This window comes from Cyprinodon variegatus, unplaced genomic scaffold (genome assembly GCF_000732505.1).
Source record: "Cyprinodon variegatus isolate N-32 unplaced genomic scaffold, C_variegatus-1.0 Scaffold59, whole genome shotgun sequence".
Taxonomy (NCBI): Eukaryota; Metazoa; Chordata; class Actinopteri; order Cyprinodontiformes; family Cyprinodontidae; genus Cyprinodon; species Cyprinodon variegatus.
This window is the reverse complement of record NW_015150512.1, coordinates 473,771-480,395: the sequence shown is the minus strand read 5'-3', so window position 1 is coordinate 480,395 and position 6,625 is coordinate 473,771.

Genomic DNA, 6,625 nt, shown 5'->3' with positions numbered 1-6,625 from the left:
TTTACCAGCATAGGGTCTGACAATGGGTGCAAGGATTTCATCCCGATACCTAATGGCAGTCAGGGTGCCGTTGTGTAGTCTGTATAGGTCTGTGCGTCCCTCCATGGATATGCCTCCCCAGACCATCACTGACCCACCACCAAACTGGTGATGCTGAACAATGTTACAGGCAGCATAACGTTCTCCACTGCTTCTCCAGACCCTTTCACGTCTGTCACATGTGCTCAGGGTGAACCTGCTCTCATCTGTAAAAAGGGCAGGGCGCCAGTGGCGTACTTGCCAATTCCGGTGCCAATTCAAATTGAGCTCCACGGTGCCGGGCAGTGAGCACAGGGCCCACTAGAGGACGTCGGGCCCTCAGGCCACCCTCGTGAATTCTGTTTCTGATTGTTTGGTCAGAGACATTCACACCAGTGGCCTGCTGGAGGTTATTTAGTAGGGCTCTGGCAGTGCTCCTTCTGCTCCTCCTTGCACAAAGGAGCAGATATTGGTCCTGCTGATGGGTTGTAGACCTTCTACGGCCCCGGCCAGCTCTCCAGGAGCAACTTCCTGTCTCCTGGAATCTCCTCCTTGCTCCTGAGATTGTGCTGGGAGACACAGCAAACCTTCTGGCAGTGGCACGTGTGCCATCCTGGAGGAGTTTGGCTGCCTGTGCAACCTCTGTAGGGTCCAGGTAGCGCCTCCTGCTAACAGTAGTGACCGTGACCCTAGCCAAATGCAAAACTGGTGAAAAAGAGTCAGAAAAGACGAGGAGGGGAAAAAATGTCAGTGGCCTCCACCTGTAAAACCATTTCTGTTTTGATGGTTGTCTCGTTGTTGCCCCTCTACTGCACCTGTTGTTAATTTCATTAACACCAAAGCAGCTGAAACTGATTAACAAACCCCTCTGCTACTTACCTAAACAAATCAATATCCCAGAAGTTTAATTAATGTGATGCTATACTTTGATTACAAAGTGTTACTTACATTTTTTTGAGTAGTGTATACATGACAGCTAAAGTCTCTTATTGAGCAGGATTATTATATAGGGTTATTGCGCAGGGTATTAACATTGGGATTTTATATAGGTGCTTATTTATATATAAAGCTATTGCACTGGGTGTCAAATGTAAAAAAAAAAACTGGTTATTGCACAGGGTATTAAATAGTAATTGCAGAGTCTGGTGGCAGCAGGGATGAATGACCTGCGGTAGCGCTCTTTTTTACAAACAGAGTGTAAAAGTCTTTCACTAAAGGTGCTGCTCAGCTCCTGTACACTCTTGTGTTGTAAGGTTGGATGTCACATGCGCAGAAAGAGAGGAAGAGAAGATTGACAGCTGATCTGTTTATTTTTGTGCGTTCTATAAGAGGAAATAACTTGTTGATAACTTGTCTTAGACAAACTTTATTGTAATTTTGTATACACAGAGTGTATAGAAAACCCATCCATCCATCCATCCATCCATTTTCTGACACGTTTAATGTCAAGTGGGGTCGTGAGGGCTGCTGGTGCCTATCTCCATCTGTCTAGGGGCGAGAGGCGGGGTGCACTCAGGGCAGGCCGCCAGTGTATCGCAGGGCTGTATACAAAACGAAATTTCATTTTGTACAGCTCTCATGACATTTCCATTTCTTAAAGTCCAGCAGTAATCAAATGTAAACATTGGAAGTAAAAAACATGATGCAAAAAAAACAACAACAAAAAACGCATTGATATGGACAGTTTGATGCAGAGACTGTGACACGTTTTTTTTTTTCAACATTCACCATTTTTTCCAGTTAAAACATTTTGTGACTGTAGCTCCAGCAGGTGCTGGTGGTCGTGGATGCGAGGTTGCTTCCTGGTTTGTAGCGTTCTGAAAGGTACATTTTGTGGAATTGTCAAGAGCTGTATCTGGCCGCTGCCATGAGGCGCCGCCATGATGGGGTGCAAGATCATGTAGATAAACATCACAGATGACTGCTGTTGCAGCTGTCTCATCCTGATTAGAGTTTGATAGGATGAATTATCCCACTTAAATGTTTTTAATCTGTGGTGGCTGAGTAATTCAGGCTCAATGGAGACATGCAATTATAGTAAATATGTAAAAACAGATCTAAAAAGTCTTTGTTGTCCACATGAACAGGTATTTCATCGTATTGTTGTCATTAGAAAAGGGTGGCTGTACAGCACCTTTATGTGTAATGAATTTGTGTCCTTGTTCCATTTATTGTTTGGGCTTGATGGTAAACAGCACAGTTTTTGTAATTTTAGGATAAACAAGAAAAGTTGAGAGGAGACGACTGAAGTGAACACTCCCTCTTCCTGATAAATGATTTTTGGAAGAAACTTCAGACGGCAAAATATTTAACTTATAAACTAAAGTATGAAGCAAATTAAAGAGAAAGGTGAGCATCCCCACAGTCCGTATAAAGCACTTCATTTAACATGGAGCATGCTGTTCTGAATACATTGGCCTACATTAGTGACTGCTAACCCTTGAGTTAATAAGATGCTATTGCGTCTGTAAGTGCAACATGACGTTTTTTTGCAGGAAAATTAACCCCAATGTGGCTTTTTCTTACTTCCTCTCAATCCAATGAGATTACTTGGGTTGCTTGAGCAACAATTATCACAAGGAGAGGAAATAAAACCAGCAGAATCATCCCCAGAATCACAGCTCAAGCATCCTTTATTAGGCTTGAATTTGCAATCTGCGGCTAAAAGTTTTTGTTTCAATTTTCAGCTGTTTCAAACTTATTCAGGTTAAGTAAAAAAACAAAAAAACAAAAACAAAAAAAAACAAACTTCAGTTTAAGCTTTCATTGTTACATCACTAATAATAAAATGCTAAATATGGCTGGGCAGCTGAGTGGGAAGGTTTCTAAATCAGAATAGCTCAAAAATACTATATTTCCCCCAAAGGGAAATCCAATGTAGTAACTCATGTTTTTTTTTTTTTATGAGCTGTTGTAGGTGTTAGCTGTGGGCAGGAAGAACTTCTTTTGCAGCACGTATAGCAGCAGATCTGGAGAAGCCTTTGACTTAAAGCAGAACTAAGTATTTTTTTTAACCTAATAAGAGCTTTTGTGGATTCTGCTCGGGATAAACAAAGTGTTGATGCATTGCTGAGATATTTTTGCATTTCTTTCACACGGTCTGTGGCCTGAATGCAGCACTTGCAAGTTTGTCTGGTGCTGACCTGACACAGATCTCACAATAACAGAAATGCTTTACAGCACTCATATGGCAGTCCTTTACACAACTCATGAAATTACTGTATTAGGTGCTTTAGACATTATATATGTATACATGTCTATGGCACAGCTTTTACCAGCTTACAGGTGACAGAACCAAATAAAAGCAGGGAAGATGTTTGTCTGAAGATCAAAGAAAAAGGAAACAAAAGCGTTTTGATCAAAAACACTCAAACTTTAGAACTTAGGGTAAGAAGGTAGTGGAGTTGCTTCAACGTTGAAGCTTTTGGGAGGAGGCTTATTTGTCTTTTCCGGTTGCTCATGTACCGTGGCAAATGCAATCAAGAGAGTAGCTTGGCTGTATTTGCTGAATAACGCAAGAGAATATCATCGTCGGTCACCTCTATGTTGTGTCTGGATTAATGAAGCAGTTTCAAGGCATTCAAAGTTTGCTGATTTTCACCATTTGCTGTAAGAGCTCTGTGCAAATGTAGTTAGATAAAATTAAAAGACTTGAAATTATAATTGTTTTTTATCTTTACTCTTGCCTTCATTACATCCAACACTGATATTTTTCCTTTTAAAATGCAATTGCAAAAGCTGAAAAAATGCATGTGTCTATTGAAAATAAATTCTTTAGAGAAATTAAACAAAAAAAATATAAATACATACATAAATAAACTTTCTCATAACAAGGGCAAAATATTTTTTCAGTGGGTGTTTTCTTTGCTAGTACTGTTTTTAATAAAACCTTTTTTCATTAATGTCCTGGTTATCTGGTGAGTCTTACCAAACAATTGGAAGCAACTTCTGTTGGGGCATCTCCACCATCTTCCTAATCATTCCAGATGTGCTGATTGCTGATACGGACCTACCTGGTGAAGGAGTTCATGACTGCTTTACAAAAAAACCTGAAGATTAATTGCAGAGGAGTTTGTTGAGTGGTGTAACTTCCCTCCATCAGATTAAAGCCATTCTCTTCCTCTGTCTCTCTCTTTTGTAACACAAGGGAGACCATTCCATAGTTGCTGTTGTGGATACCCAGGTGTTGGATTATAGATGATGTCGGGTATGACATGACAGGTGATGTTGGAATTTTGGCCAACTCCACCTTTGGTCAAGTTCTAAGAGAAGGTAATCTAAATATGCCTCAGAGATTAATAAAGAGGAACCCAGCCCTAAATCATTGTTTCTCTTGGAGGCCAACAAAGAACCCAAAACGACCGCCCATTCCTAAGCGTGGGACCCATTCGTCAGGTTCAATTTGCATACTTTGGCTTTGTTTTTGGTCCCTTCTATAAAACCTTGAACTCAATGCTATTTCTGACATTTTTAAAGGAAAAGCTTCCTGGATGGCAAGCAAAACATCTTCCAACTTAGAAACAAAGTCTAGTGGATTGTTTTTTTTTTTTTTTTACTTTTTTTGTAACTGTTTCTCACAGCGCATAAGTTTGTTGCAGCCCTTCACTGGGCATGGCAACCTCAACCAAGAGCAATGTCTCTTCAACTACCATCTCTCCGGGGCTCGGGTGCTGGTGGAGGATGGATTTTGGATTTGATCTGCACGAAATCCCCCCTAAAGTCCCAGACTAACAGTGTTGGGGAGTAACGGATTACATGTAACGACATTACGTAATTTAATTACAAAAAAAGAGTAACTGTAATTCGTTACAGTTACAATAAGAAAATATGTAATTCAGTTACAGTTACTTCCGAAAATATTAAGAATTACAAATTTAGTTACATTTTTTAAAAAATAAAAATAAAAACCTTTGCGAAATATGTAATGATATTTTTATTGCTTCGTGCCCTGTCGCGCCGTTTCCCGCTACGGCTCCTTGTCTCTATCATATTTGCCACTCTGATGATCCATCCTGTGCTGGTGGAGCCTCCTTGAGGAACAGCAAGCGAGGGGACGGTTCTATTTCAGCTCAAGCAGCGCATCAAAAATGACAGCCTTCCAGCACTGGAAATTTAAGGAGCATTTCATTTACATCTGTGAAAATGGCTCAAATTTAACTGTGCAGTGCAAGAAGTGTTTGCCGACTATCAAGAACTTGTCCACGTCGAAGCAATCTATGTCAAACCTGGGGAAACATTTAGAGGTAAGTGCAACTCACTGATAGACGAAGCATCTCTTCTTGTGGACATCCTGTGATTGCCTGTCAGCAGTTCCCTCTCAGCTTAGTGCTTTTTTAAGGTTCACATTCAGTTCTCAAAAATGGGTCAATACTCATTAAAACCTTAAAGTAATCAAAAGTAATTAGTTACATTACTTTTTAAAAGTAATCGAAAAAGTTACACTACACTTACATTTTAAACAAGGTAACTTGTAACTGTAACGGATTACATTTTTAAAGTAACTTACCCAACGCTGCAGACTAATGTGTGAAGGCCACTTGTGTTCTCCACAACATTATTAGAGCCTCCGCAGATATGAAGAGTGCCTGCACTGAGAGGAGCATACAAAGAGCCAGGGGCAAATGGGGGCGAACAATGTGGCCAGAGATGCAAGAGATGCATTCATAGCCTACTATGGAAGAGTAGCATGGCAATCCAATGAGTAGCCATGTCCTCCACAGGGCTGACCTAAAATGATTCTTTGCAGATCCACCAACAAAAACCTAAAGCCTATAATCTATTTTTATTGTAATATCTTTGGTGTAGGAGACTTATTGACATTCAGGAATTAAATAAAGACATTTCTTCCTTGCAAAAGTGTTTTACGCTTTGAACCTGTCTCACTTTTGTTTGTATTAATGGCTTCCTAGTGAGGCCTCTGGCTTCAGGTTAATGATAAGTTAAATACACACACAATCAAGATTAGCCCTAAATCCAGGATTGGGAGAAATTAATTAAACACAATCCAAATAAATCAGTGATCCTTGTCTTTGCTTCTTCTGTGGTGTATGATTATATATTTTCTGCTATGTAAGTTGTAAAGTGAAATACGTTAACTCACTGTAATTGACTTCTCAAGCTAAAGACGTTGTGTAAAAGATAAGTATAATGCGAATCAAGTAGAAGGCCTAATCTTTAGAAATTAAATATTTAATAACAAATATTAATATAATACTCTTGTTATCAACAAGCTTTCAATACAGAGAAGGGAGTAAAAAGAAGTGGCTTGGAAGAAGTTTGGTGGAAGAGGGAGGGACAGTAACAAATTCTTTTTCCTCTCCTGTAAAAGATGCCATTTCTATCAAATGTTTAATTAATGGACTCCAATGTAAAATGGACTCATAATTAAGCCTACCAGTATTATTTTTGCAAAGTAATTTGTAAAGGTTAAATTTCACAAATTCCTTTGATTAGGGGAGAACCTTTTTCAAGAGAGGAAACGCTGGTCAATACTTACAATTTGTATTCAAGGGCAAATAACACATTTGTGTTCCTGTGATAACTAGTGGATCACCTTTTTTTTCTTCAAAACTGAGAATCATCAACCTTATTATAAGATAAATAACAT